General features: G+C 36.5%; 1 protein-coding gene across 4 annotated transcripts in view; it reads left to right on the forward strand.

Annotated features, from left to right (window-relative positions):
• The window catches only part of GRM5 (glutamate metabotropic receptor 5), a 596,160-nt gene that overhangs the window by 146,434 nt on the left and 436,601 nt on the right, over nt 1–13,125 (forward strand). The gene's annotated exons all lie outside the window — the stretch shown is intronic.

Genomic DNA, 13,125 nt, shown 5'->3' on the forward strand with positions numbered 1-13,125 from the left:
GCAGGAGACACAAAGAGAGGCAGATTTGATCCCTGGGTCGGGAAGCTCCCCTGAAGGAGGAAATGGCAATCCACTCTAGTATTCTTGCCTGGAAAATTCCATGGACAGAGGAGCCTGACAGGGCTACAGTCCATGGGGTTGCAAAGAGTTGGCCATGACTGAGCCTGCACCTGACAATAGCAATATTGCATATTATCATTGAGATGGATAGAGACAATAGGAAATTGGCCATACTCAGAACTCAGAATTAGCAGCATTTATCCATTTAGCGCTTCCCTGATGGTGCTACCTGTAAAGAACCCAGCTGCCAATGAGGAGACGTGGGTTCGATCCCTGGGTCAGGAAGATCTCCTGGAGAAGGGAAGGACAACCCACTCCAGTATTCTTGCCTGGACAATTCCATGGAGAGAGGAGCCTGGCAGGCTACAGTCCATGGGGTCACACGGAGTTGGACATGACTAATATCACTCAGCATGCACACACACATTCTGATATATTCACAGAGTTGTGTTAACTGTCTCCACCACCATCATGCGTTTATGTGCTAGAAGAAATGGATGAGATTATCCAATTGCTGCTAATTCTGAAGGTAATATAGAAAAGAGAGACCCAGATCCATTTTGTGATGATATCTAGTTGTCCAGATAAATTTTCACATCATGTAATTTTCACAAATGAAAGTTAGGTTGTATCAAATGACTACTATAAATTTTAAAGCTGTATAGAATCATTGTGATTACCTAATATATGAGAGGAGGGATAATATTGATCATAGAGTTTGAATTCTTTACTAATGACTCCTATGGGAAGACATATCAGAATACTTAATCCCTCTAAATGTCAAGGTAATAGCAGTTATTAGTAACAACAGTGCTAATGTGCTCATATGAAACCACTTGCTCCTTGCTTCCTAGGGGGTTGTAAGGATTCACGAACTGGTGCCATTTGAGTAGCACAGTTGGAGTTACTTGCCTGATACATGCATCAATCTAAAACTTTTGGAAAAAAAATAAAATAAAACTTTTGACTTAGGTTTCTACTTTGCATCCTGAAATTTTTTTTTCCATTTATTTTTATTAGTTGGAGGCTAATTACTTTACATCATTGCAGTGGTTTTTGTCATACATTGAAATGAATTAGCCATGGATTTACATGCATCCTGAAATTTATTAGACCAAAAAAAATAAGAGGCCTGAGATGACAATGATATTGAAACCCATTTGTTGAGATATTAAAAGAGGAAATGACATATTATAAAAGTCAAACTCAGAACATCAAAGTAATTTCAACGTTCAGCAGTGTCACGTTATATTTTTGAATTTCAGTACTGTCCTTTTAAAGTAAAAATGAGATATCTAGGTCATCAGATCTTCAAATGGAAGCTCTTGTATGCTGTGCTAAGCTTAAAAGTTGTCCGGTAGGGCAACGGAAGTCCTTCAAGTGTTTTCAATAGTTCAGAGATGTGTTCAGATTTAATTTGTGAATGTGTACTCCTGAGAGAACCTTTGAGGGGTGTTAGAAGCTGCTTGTGGGGGAGAGGAGCAGCCCACGTCTAGTGCAGGTAGCATTTGAGAAGGAAGTAGATAATGAGTATATACTCTGGGATTAGTATGAACTGAATGTTCAAATAGTGTCTTTAACTTATCTTTTCACTTAAAAATATAGCTAAAAAAATGTTGAAAGTTGGTACTGTATATGCTCATATATCTCTCACCAAATTCATCAACTGTTAACATCTTGCCTTGCACTTCTCTTTTGTCAAACCACTTGAAAATGTCGACAGATGTCATAACATTTCACCTGTAAGGACTTCCACATGCATATTTCAAGAATGAGCAACTTCAGCCAACAGCACCTTGAAACAACTAAGGAAATCAACCTTAATTCAATAACATCACCAATACACAGTCTATACAAATTTCCCCATCTAAGAACTCTTCTTTATGGCTATAGTTTTTGCTTTTATAAACTTGTGTGTTTTTTTTTTCTTTTTGTTTTCATGTATAGTATCCCATTGAGTTTCATATATTCACATCATTTCTCATCACTTTGCTGTTCAGTCTATGATATTTTTTATTTTATTGACGTGTCATTGACTTACAATGTTTTGTTAATCTCTGCAAAACAGCAAAATGATGCAATTATACATACATATTCTTTTAATATTCTTTTCCATTATGGTTTATTACAGGACACTGAATATACTTCCCTGAGCTATACAGTAGGCGCTTGTAGTCATCCATCCTGCATATACTGATTTGCATCTGAAAACCTTAAACTCCCCATCCATCCCTCCTCCACCCTGCTTCCCCTTGGCAACCACAGTTCCCTCTGTCTCTCATCAGTCTCTCTTGATCAAGCAACAGTCTCTTTCAGTTGCATCATTTCTCCATGTCATTGAATTGCTAAAGAACTCCAGGCCAGTTGTCCTTCAAATACCTTATACTCCAGGTCCACTGATTATTTTTCTTCATGAGTAAACTTATGGCAAACATTTCAAGCAAGAACACTATTGGTGACATTGTGTCTTTCACAGCATGGAGCAGGCACAAGATGTACCTCTACTTGGGTAAGATGAGGATCGATAGATGCCTTCATTGCAGAGATAGTTTTTCCATTTTGTGTTGATAAAATGAATATTGATATTTTGTTCCCTAGCAGCAGTTCAATCTATGGTTTAGTGATCTTGTCTAAAGTCATTATTACTATTACATTGTTTTTACACTTGTAATATTGGCATTTTTCTATATAAGAACTTCAGTCTCTTCCCTTCTCATCTCTTTTTTCTTTTCTCTCTCTCTCTCTCTCTGCCTGTCTCTCACTCAATGCTGTGTACACGTGGTTTCTTCCTGTTTTCAATTAGAATATGGTATATTCCATTATCATCATTATTCTTTTTGCCGTTCAGTTTGTCCCAGTTTTCATGGTGGGATCTCCTTTAAACTGACGTCCTTGTCCTTTTGTTGTTTCTCCATTAGACATGAGCATCTCCTAATTTCCTGGCACAACAAGATGTTCCAGGCTCATATTGTCCTTTTTCTGCCCCAGAGTGGAATCAGCCATTTCTCCAAGAAGCTCTGGTTTTATTATTAGAAAATGATGATTAAAGAAACAAAGATCTAAGTTCTGGATGTTTATTTACTTTGGTGTGTTATAGCTTTTGAATGCTTTCAAGGGTTCAGTTGGGGACAAACATGTGCACACACATGTATGCACATGAGCACAAGCATTAATGTGTTTTTACTGATAGTTCACACTGAAATTCAGCACCACAGAGTTTTTTCTCCCCTTCCTCCTTTAGATGTTTATGTTTCTCTCCTACACTAATAGTCTTGCTTCCCAAAATATCCATGTTTACTCATATTTCTAATCTCACAATGTTCCCAAAAAGTTTCAGATTAGACCGCCAACTCCACTACAATTTAAATCATCCAAACAAACTTTAAGATTGTTTTCCAGTTCTTTTTATCCTTGTGTTACATTTCACATATGTTTTATAGCCATTGTTTCCTTAATATATGTACTTTATTTTTGAACAATTAGATTCTTTCCATTATTCTAAAGTTATAACTACATAAACTTATAAACTCAGGGAACTGTTTTTTATTCCTACCCTTATTCCAATCAAAAAATTCTCATTTTTCCCAAGCGAATGAAGCAAAAAATAATTTCCGACTCTCCCTGGAGTTTGAAATGCTTTTAAAGTTCATCCAAAAAGATAGAAACCTGGGACAAGGTCACAGTGCGTGGGGAGGTGTCAGATCAGGAAAAATAGGGCACTCAAATAATGTTGCAGGTTGAAGCTAAAACAAAGGAGAAAGAAAATCACCATTGGTTTATTCTGGAGAATTTTGGAGTGTATCAGCTAAGGCTTGAGCCACTAATAGGGCCTGTTCTGATGTGTCCAGACAGGCTTATTTAACTTTGTGTTAAGAAGTTCCAAGTTTAAAACTAGGGCACCCAGATCTGGGAGAAATTACTAAACCCCACTGAATGGTATTTGACCAAGTCAATCTGACTGTCAAAATATCCCAGACCTTCTACAATCTGGCTCCTTCTATTTCTGCATTTTGACTCTTCATGTTATCTTATTTGTTCTTTCCATTAAGCCACTCCGACATATGTCCTGGTCCTTGCATACACCCTTTTATTTCTCATTTCTCTGCTTTTGTCCATTGCTTAGAATATGTATACTATTTTCAACTGGGGAGCTACTAAGTTAAATACAAGACAGCAGATGTTGTCTTTCCTTCCTGTCTCTCAGCATGTGTTTACCCATGCCTACTAATGCCAGGTGTGCCCTTTTTATTTCACCAAAGACAGACTCACAATTGTTTTAAGTTTGTTTAGTGTTTGTTTATTTGTCCTAAACTGTGAGATCCTTGAGGACTGGCCTTAATGGTCTTGCGTAATGCTGACACTTGGGGGTGTCCAATAATTTTTTGTTAAATAACCAAGTATAAGTTACCAAAGAGGAATGATCATGGTTTCTTCCTTTGTAGCTTGCATGTTGAGATAAAATGCACAAATCACAAGTTTCAAACGCCCTTAGCTTCAGTTGTTGTTTGATACATTTTTGGCCTTTTTTTCTCTAGACCTATCCCCATGAGCCATGATAGCATAATATAGGTCCATCTTACTTATTTGAGCTTCATGAAAATACAACTAATATGGGTAACCTTGGCTTTTTTGCTGTGAAAATTAGTTGTTTTGTATTCTAAAGAGATGATTTTAAAGTAGGTAGACCTGGTGGCAAGGTTCTGGGTGATTAAAAACAATGCAAAATAAAATTGGATAAACAGTTCAGATCTTAGCAGTGGCATTGGGTACCACTTAGTTGGAATTGGGATACATGTTGTAGTGATCTCAAGAGGAGAGAAATTATGTCAGATGTGCCAGAATAAAAAGGAATTCTTGAGTCATCCACAGATGAATTAGTCATCAACTAAAAATATAGAATATGCAAGGAAAATTATTGCAGGAGATGAAAAATAGAGCAATTGTGAATTTATAATATAGTGCAATCACGCATTTTTAGGCAAGTATCAGTAGGGTAGCAAACACAGCACAAATTCAGAGTTATGAGGATAAAAGTGAATATGGACTAGAATCTGTGTTGGAATGTGTTGATGGGGATGGTTTGTTTTTAAGATGAAAAGCCAGTATACCTTAGGAAATCTAAAATTAACTTAAACTATCTATTTGATACCAACACACACGTGTAAAGATATAAGCAAAGTTTAAAGTTGGCTAATAAATCTCATTCAGATGGCCACACTGTTTTGCTTCAGGTGGGATTGTTGTTGTTCAGTCACTCAGAAATGTCTGACTCTGCAACCCCATGGACTGCAGCATACCAGGCTTCCCTGTCCATCACCGTCTCCTGAAGCTTGCTCAAACTCATGTCCACAGAGTTGGTGATGCCATCCAACCATCTCATCCTCTGTCATCCCCTTCTCCTCCCAACTTCAATCTTTCCCAGCATCACTGTCTTTTCTAATGAGTCAGCTCTTCCATCAGGTGACCAAAATATTGGAGCTTCAGCATCAGTCCCTCAAATGAATATTCAGGGTTGATTTCCTTTAGGATTAACTAGTTTGATCTCCATGCAGTCCAAGAGACTCTCAAGAGTCTCCAACACCAGAGTTTGAAAGCATCAATTCTTTGGTGCTCGGCTTTCTTTATGGTCCAACTCTCACATCCATACATGACTACTGGAAAAACCATACCTTTGACTAGACTGACCTTTGTTGGCAAAGTAATCTCTCTGCTTTTTAATATGCTGTCTAGGTTGGTCAAAGCTTTGTTTCCAAGGAACAAGCATCTTTTAATTTCATGGCTTTAGTCACCATCTGCAGTGATTTTGGAGCCCAAGGAAATAGTCTATCACTGTTTCCATTGTTTTCCCATCTATATGCCATTAAGTGATGGGACCAGCTGCCATGATCTTAGTTTTTTCAATGTTGAATTTTTAGCGAGCTTTTTCACTCTCCTCTTTCACTTTCATCAAGAATCTCTTTAGTTCTTCTTCACTTTCTGCTACAAGGGTGGTGTCATCTGCATTTCTGAGGTTATTGATGTTTCTCCCAGCAATCTTGATTCCAGCTTGTGCTTCGTCCAGCCAGGCATTTCACATGTGTACTCTGCATAGAAGTTAAATAAGCAGGGTGACAATATACAGCCTTGATGCACTGCTTTCCCAATTTTGCACCATTCTGTTGGTCCATATGGGTTGTAACTGTTGCTTTTTGTCCTGTATACAGATTTCTCAAGAGGCAGGTCAGGTGGTCTGGTATATATCTTTAAGAATGGGTGGGATAAGAAACAGTAAGTGTAAGTTTTATATAGGAGTACTTGAGAGTCAGAAAGACTGGATTTGGTTCTACCACTTCGTGAATTAAGGGCTTCCCTGGTGGCTCAGCAGTGAAGAATCCGCCTGCCAATGAAGGAGATGCAGGTTCATTCGCTGGGTTGGGAAGATCCCTGGAGAAGGAAATGGTAACCCACTCCAGTATTCTTGCCTGGGCTATCCAGTGAACAGAGGAGCCTGGTGGGCTGCAGTCCATGGGGTCACAAAAGAGTTGGACATGCCTTACTGACTGAACCACAAACTTACTGAATTAGACAAATTACTTGACTTCAGTGAGGCATAATTTTTTTCTTTTAAAAAAAGGAATAACAAAAATTTTCTCACAATAACATTGTATGAATTATATCTGAAATTTTGTGAAAAGCATTTGTGTAAGACCTGTAATATAATACATGCCTAGTGATGATCATTTTTCTTGTTGAAGATAAGGCTCTTTTAGGTAAATTTTCTAAATAAAGGATGTTCAAAGATTAAAAGTATAAGAATGTGTTTTCGCCATTTAAATAACAGTCTATTTTTAGAAAACAAAAGAACATATTTGAAACTTGCCTATCTTCCTAAAATGAATAACAAGAGTAAAGACTAAAATCTTATTCATAAAGCTCATTGTTATGATTATTTGTAACTGCATTTTTGTTTTATTACAGCCATGATGTGTAATTTTTTTGAATCATTGCAACTGTTTGTCCCTATTTTAAATGACATTGATTGTGTGTCATAGAGTTTTATTCATTACTTTCCATTTTTTCCCCACATATTCATTTACTTTGCTTATTGGTTTAATGTATGGCTCTAGCAACCATCTCTTCTAATTTTTTGCTTCTATTCCACAGTAGTCTTAGACTAGGTTTGCTTTAAGATCTGCTTATAAAATATGAGGACATATACTTAGAGTGAGTCCTGGACATTCTCTTGAAAAAGATGTACAGAGTTGAAGGATTTTGTGGCACAGAATTTGTTTAGAAATCATTTTTTTTTCTAGTTACTGAGTGTATTTCCTTTATTTTACAGTTTGAGACATAGGAATGCTAGATAAAAGAAGCATTACTATAATTATTTTCATTTGGTAAATTTCTTATCCTACTGTTCATTTATTATATACTGATAAATTGTGATATTTGAATTGATATCAGAAATAAAGAAGGCCCTGTTGTCCCTGTCCATGTCAAACATGAGCAGTCTATCGGATTTCCAAGTCACTATAAATGATGAAAGGAGAGAACTGTTAAGAACAGCAAGTGTATGACCTAGAGGAGTGGAATGAGGGTGTGGGAAGAAGCCTCATGAGGGAGAGGATATAGGTATACTTATAGCTGATTCACATCGATATATGGCAGAGACCAGCACAGCACTGTAAAGCAATTATCCTCCATTTAAAAATAAATTTAAAAGAAAGAACAGCAAATGTAAATATTGCTTTATCAGATCCTCAGATTACTTTCGTGTTTCATTTGTTCTACTCAGAGAATATTATGATAATGTCATTTACTCTTTGATATTAAGCACCTTAAAGGCAAGTCTATATGAGCAGTAACATCTTTAGTACAAGAAATCCTGATGACATCTCCATGCATGAAGGTCAAGACAACTTGGTTCCTCTGTGCTCAAATTAAGCTGAGTACTTATCTTCTTTTTTACAGATTCCAGATCCAAATAACCATTCTTCTCTTTAGACTGACTTTGAGTGATGCACTGCGTGTGTGTGTGTGTGAATGTGTTTAACCACTCACAACAGTGTCATTTATATATTATCTTCTGTAATAAATTATAAATCATAGTATGACCCACTCTTTTTTTTCCCATTCATTTTTATTAGTTGGAGGCTAATTACTTTACAATATTGTAGTGGTTCACCCTTTCTTTGGTAGTATTCCGGATTCTAACTTTTCCAACTCCCTCCACCTATACTTCAAATACTACAAGAGTTACGTGTACCATAATGATCAAACTGGCTAACGCTTAATAAATTGTATCTGAGCTACCTCCTTCTCTCAATGGTAGGTTTAAATTTTAAAAGTCTAGTTGGTTCAAATAAAACTGACTGAAGGAAGTGATTGAGCTGTTTAAGTGCCTTGTGCCTTGTTAATTGTGAACAAATGGATTAATGATATTTCTATACCATTCATAACTATGGTTTAAAATTAGCAAATTAAAATAATACATATGGGATCTTTAATTCTAGTTTTAATATCCATAAAGGCCAAAAATCCACATTTTCATCCTTTGTATAAAGTACTTGTTCTTACCTCGTGTCTTATCTACCACATGTATAAAGTTCTTGTTCTTTTTTTTTTTTAAGTTCTTGTTCTTACCATGTCTTATCTAGTTAATCTGTCAGCTTTCCTTGGTTGTATGTTAAATATTGCTTTATTTCACATTGTTTTTCATATTTTCCCAACTTTCATTTCTTCCTTTGACAAGAGAATAAACAGAAGAAAGTGTGAGCAACAATAGAGAGAAAGAGTTGGGTGACTCAGATGTGCCTTATTGCTGCTGTCTGTGATAGCCAAGCCTCCGCTACCTTCCACAAGGGCTTCCATCATTAAGTTTTGAGTTATGCTTAAAATAATGGTCTCCTGACCAATAAAAGTAGTCACTATGTGTTGACTTTTTGCCAATTCCAGTCACTTGGATAAGTACTTTACACATTTGAATCTCTGCAATCACCCTGCAAGGGTGACTTGGATGAGGAAATTAGACCCTACGGAGTTTAAATAAAGTAATCAAGTCACAGAGCTACTAGGTAGTTGAGATACGACTTGAACACTGGTCTTTCATCTTTCTTATAACTCTTTGTATAGCTGCCGGCACTCTTTCTGTTCATATCCATTAATAATCAGCAGTTCCTCCCAACTGCCAATAGTCAGAAAAAGGAAATATAGGGTACACTTTAAGGAGGAAGATGTAACAAAACCTTAAAATAGATGTAATCTTTGGGTCAGCTAAATATTGTCAAAAGAGATCAGGATTTGTTGGAGTTTATTTTTGTTTTTAATTATCTCTATCCCAAAATATACTAAACTAATCAGCCAATCATATCTTTGCAGGAGTCATAGAATGTATGTTTTTTTAAACTTGTTAGGAAAAGTACAATTTAAAGATTTTTTAGAAGAAGTATAATGAACAGAAAATAGCATATGAAAAACATGAAACTTATAGTTTACTTGTAAAGGTTGTTCATTCTATAAAGTTTCTATTTCTTTGAATGTTTTTGAATAGAGCATCTTCCCTGCCATTGATCCAGTGAAGGAGAGAGGCTTGAGACCCATCTACTCTTTGCTCTTGGGGAGGGTCATCTGCCCTTCACACCTTAGTAATGGGTGAACTTAATGCCTAAACCCCATTGACAGTTGGCAGAATTCCTTCCTGTTTATTTGGAAGCATATGCTTCCCTGGTAGCTCAGATGGTAAAGAATCTGCATGCAATGCAGGAGACCCAGGTTTGATCCCTGGGTCAGGAAGATCCCCTGGAGAGGGGTATGGCAACCCACTCCAGTATTCTTGCCTAGAGAATTCCATGGACAGAGGAGCCTGGCTGGCTATAGTCCATGGGGTTGCAGAGTTGGACAAGGATTGAGCAACTATCACTTTCACTTGCTCATAATAACTAGAGTGCCACTTTAGATCTAGATAAATGTGATTAATAATTATGACTCCAAGTCTTATAACCATGTAGCTTTTTCAGCCTTGTTTCCTTATTTGCGAAATGGGAAGTCATTACAAGGATCGAATGAATGACAATTTATGTATATATAAATGTATATATAATTTCTTATCATGTATGTCATCATCTCTCTCCACTTTTCTATTCACACCTGTCATCATATACATTTGTTTTATTTTTGACATCATCTAATCTGAAAATTGACAGCCATCACAGTTTTTTAAAAATAAAATATGGGGTTGTAAAAAATAATATCAAAATCTGAATCTTAGCTCTGTCATCTCCTAAGTTGGGACCTTGGTGAAGTCACTTAGTCTTTCTATACTCCAAATTTCTCTTTTGTCATATGGGGATATTAATAGTTGCAGTTGTACATTGTTGATGTGAACATTAAATGCAGTTGATATTTACAGTAGAAATTAGCACTGTGCTGGGCATAGAGTAGGCCTACAATCGACAATTGAAATAGGTTAGTTTGCCACTCCACTTTCCTTCCTCAGAGCTTTAAATTGTACAGTTTGGCAAAGTATCTTGCACATTGATGTCTGTTATTATAGCCCAGTGTTTTTCATACTTAAGTTTCAGCTCCTTTAAGAGGGAAAGCATTAAAAAGAAAAGTGGAACCTTGCCACTGACTTCAGTTCAGTTCAGTTGCTCAGTCATGTCTGACTCTTTGCGACCCCATGGGCTGCAGCACGCCAGGCTTCCCTGTCCATCACCAACTCCCGGAGTTTACTCAAACTCATGTCCATTGAGTCAGTGATGCCATCCAACCATCTCATCCTCTGTTGTCCCTTTCTCCTTCTGCCTTCAGTCATTCACAGCATCAGGGTCTTTTCCAAGGAGTCAGCTCTTCACATCAGGTAGCCAAAGTATTGGAGTTTCAGCTTCAACATCAGTCCTTCCAATGAATATTCAGGACTGATTTCCTTTAGGATGGACTGGTTGGATCTCCTTGCAGTCCAAGGGACTCTCAAGCGTCTTCTCCAACACCACAGTTCAAAAGCATCAATTCTTCGGCATTCTGCTTTCTTTATAGTCCAACTCTCACATCTATACATAACTGCTGGAAAAACCATCACCTTGACTAGATAGACCTTTGTTGGCAAAGTGATGTCTCTGCTTTCTAATATGCTCTCTAGGTTGGTCATAACTTTCCTTCCAAGGAGTAAATGTCTTTTAATTTCATGGCTGCAATCACCATCTGCAGTGATTTTGGAGCCCAAAAACTAAAGTTTCCCGTCTATTTGCCAGAAGTGATGGGACCAGATGCCATGATCTTAGTTTTCTGAATGTTGAGCTTTAAGTCAACTTTTTAACTCTCCTCTTTCACTTCATCAAGAGGTTCTTTAGTTCTTCTTTGCTTTTTGCCATAATGGTGGTGTCATCTGCATATCTGAGGTTATTGATATTTCTCCTGGCAATCTTGATTCCAGCTTGTGCTTCATCCAGCCCAACATTTCTCATGATGTACTCTGCATATAAGTTAAATAAGCAGGGTGACAACATACAGCCTTAATGTACTCCTTTTGCTATTTGGAACCAGTCTGTTGCTTCCTGACCTGCATACAGATTTTTCAAGAGGCTGGTCAGGTGGTCTGGTGTTCTCATCTCTTGAAGAATTTTCCACAATTTGTGGTGATCTACACAGTCAAAGGCTTTGGCATGGTCAATAAAGGAGAAATAGATGTTTTTCTGGAACTCTCTTGCTTTTTCAATGATCCATCAGATGTTGCCAATTTGATCTCTGGTTCCTCTGCCTTTTCTAAAACCAGCTTGAACATCTGGAAGTTCACAGTTCATGTTCTGTTGAAGCCTGGTTTGGAGAATTTTGAGTATTACTTTACTCACATGTGAGATGAGTACAATTGAGCAGTAGTTTGAACATTCTTTGACATTGCCTTTCTTTAGGATTGGAATCAAAACTGACTTACATTTTTAAAAATTGTATTAGCAATATTTAAAATATAAAAGCAGTACATTATGAATTAAATGCTCATGTTTATAATGCCTATCCAATTATAAGTGGAACAGACTTCCAAATAAAGCTTACATGAGTTAACAGCCAATAAAATTCAAATAAAGTCATTCATTTATTGTGGTTGATGATGCTATTTTTCTGAAATTAAATCATAGTGTGCTACATGAGTTTAACATTGAATATGATTTTGCACTTAGCATGATTCTATCTCATTGTTGTATATTATAACTCAAGTCTCCTGTTACCGTTCTTTAATTATCCAAACCCTTTGTTTGTGCATTTGGTCAAAGTTTGATCCAACATGAATTTTTACAAATGCATTATCCACGTACTGTGTGTCACCTTTTTCCCTCAAAAAAGAAAAAAACCCACAGTAAATAATTAGATGTGGCTTGACCACTGAAATGCACGATAGTATTTGGCTATTAATTATCCAGAAAATAAGAGCTATTGATTTCTTTGGGTTATCTTTGAAATCAGTTGACAACGTTTGACAAAATTTGACAAAGTTTGACTTCATTATGAGCCCTGTTATCAAAGAATAGCAGATCAGTGTTTGAAAATCCTTCCTTATTCAAAGACCAGTACAAGAATAAAAAATAAAGCCTTTCGTAGTTGTTTTGATGATGTTATTAAAATAGGAAAAAATAGACAAGAAGCAAGCTGCAAGGCAGTGTAAAGGGTTGTGGTTTTCTTTTGGTTTGTTTTTTTTTAGTCATGCTGAAAGAAACAAAACTTTTATCATGTTAAGCCCCCTCTTGAAAGAAGAAAAAGAAAATTATCAGTAAGATAAAAATCAATCTTATTACCCTAGATCTGAAAAACCCTTTCCTTTTTTTTGTATCTCAGGGTACATTTTTATTTTCATAGGTCCAGGTCTGGTTCATTTTTATATTCCGTTTAACGCCTAGCATATGTAAGAGATGTTCCAAGTCATTTACTGAAGGAAGTAGTGATTTAAATCTGAAGAATATTTTCAAAGCTGCTTCACTCTTATCTCCCAGGAGCAGTTTAGGCAGCCTATGTATAAGGAAATGAATGAATTAAATACTATTTTTAAGCATATATGATTTCTAGGTTCTCATGATTTGAATCTAATGCAAGAGTAAG

Source organism: Odocoileus virginianus, chromosome 28 (assembly GCF_023699985.2).
Source record: "Odocoileus virginianus isolate 20LAN1187 ecotype Illinois chromosome 28, Ovbor_1.2, whole genome shotgun sequence".
Classification (NCBI taxonomy): domain Eukaryota; kingdom Metazoa; phylum Chordata; class Mammalia; order Artiodactyla; family Cervidae; genus Odocoileus; species Odocoileus virginianus.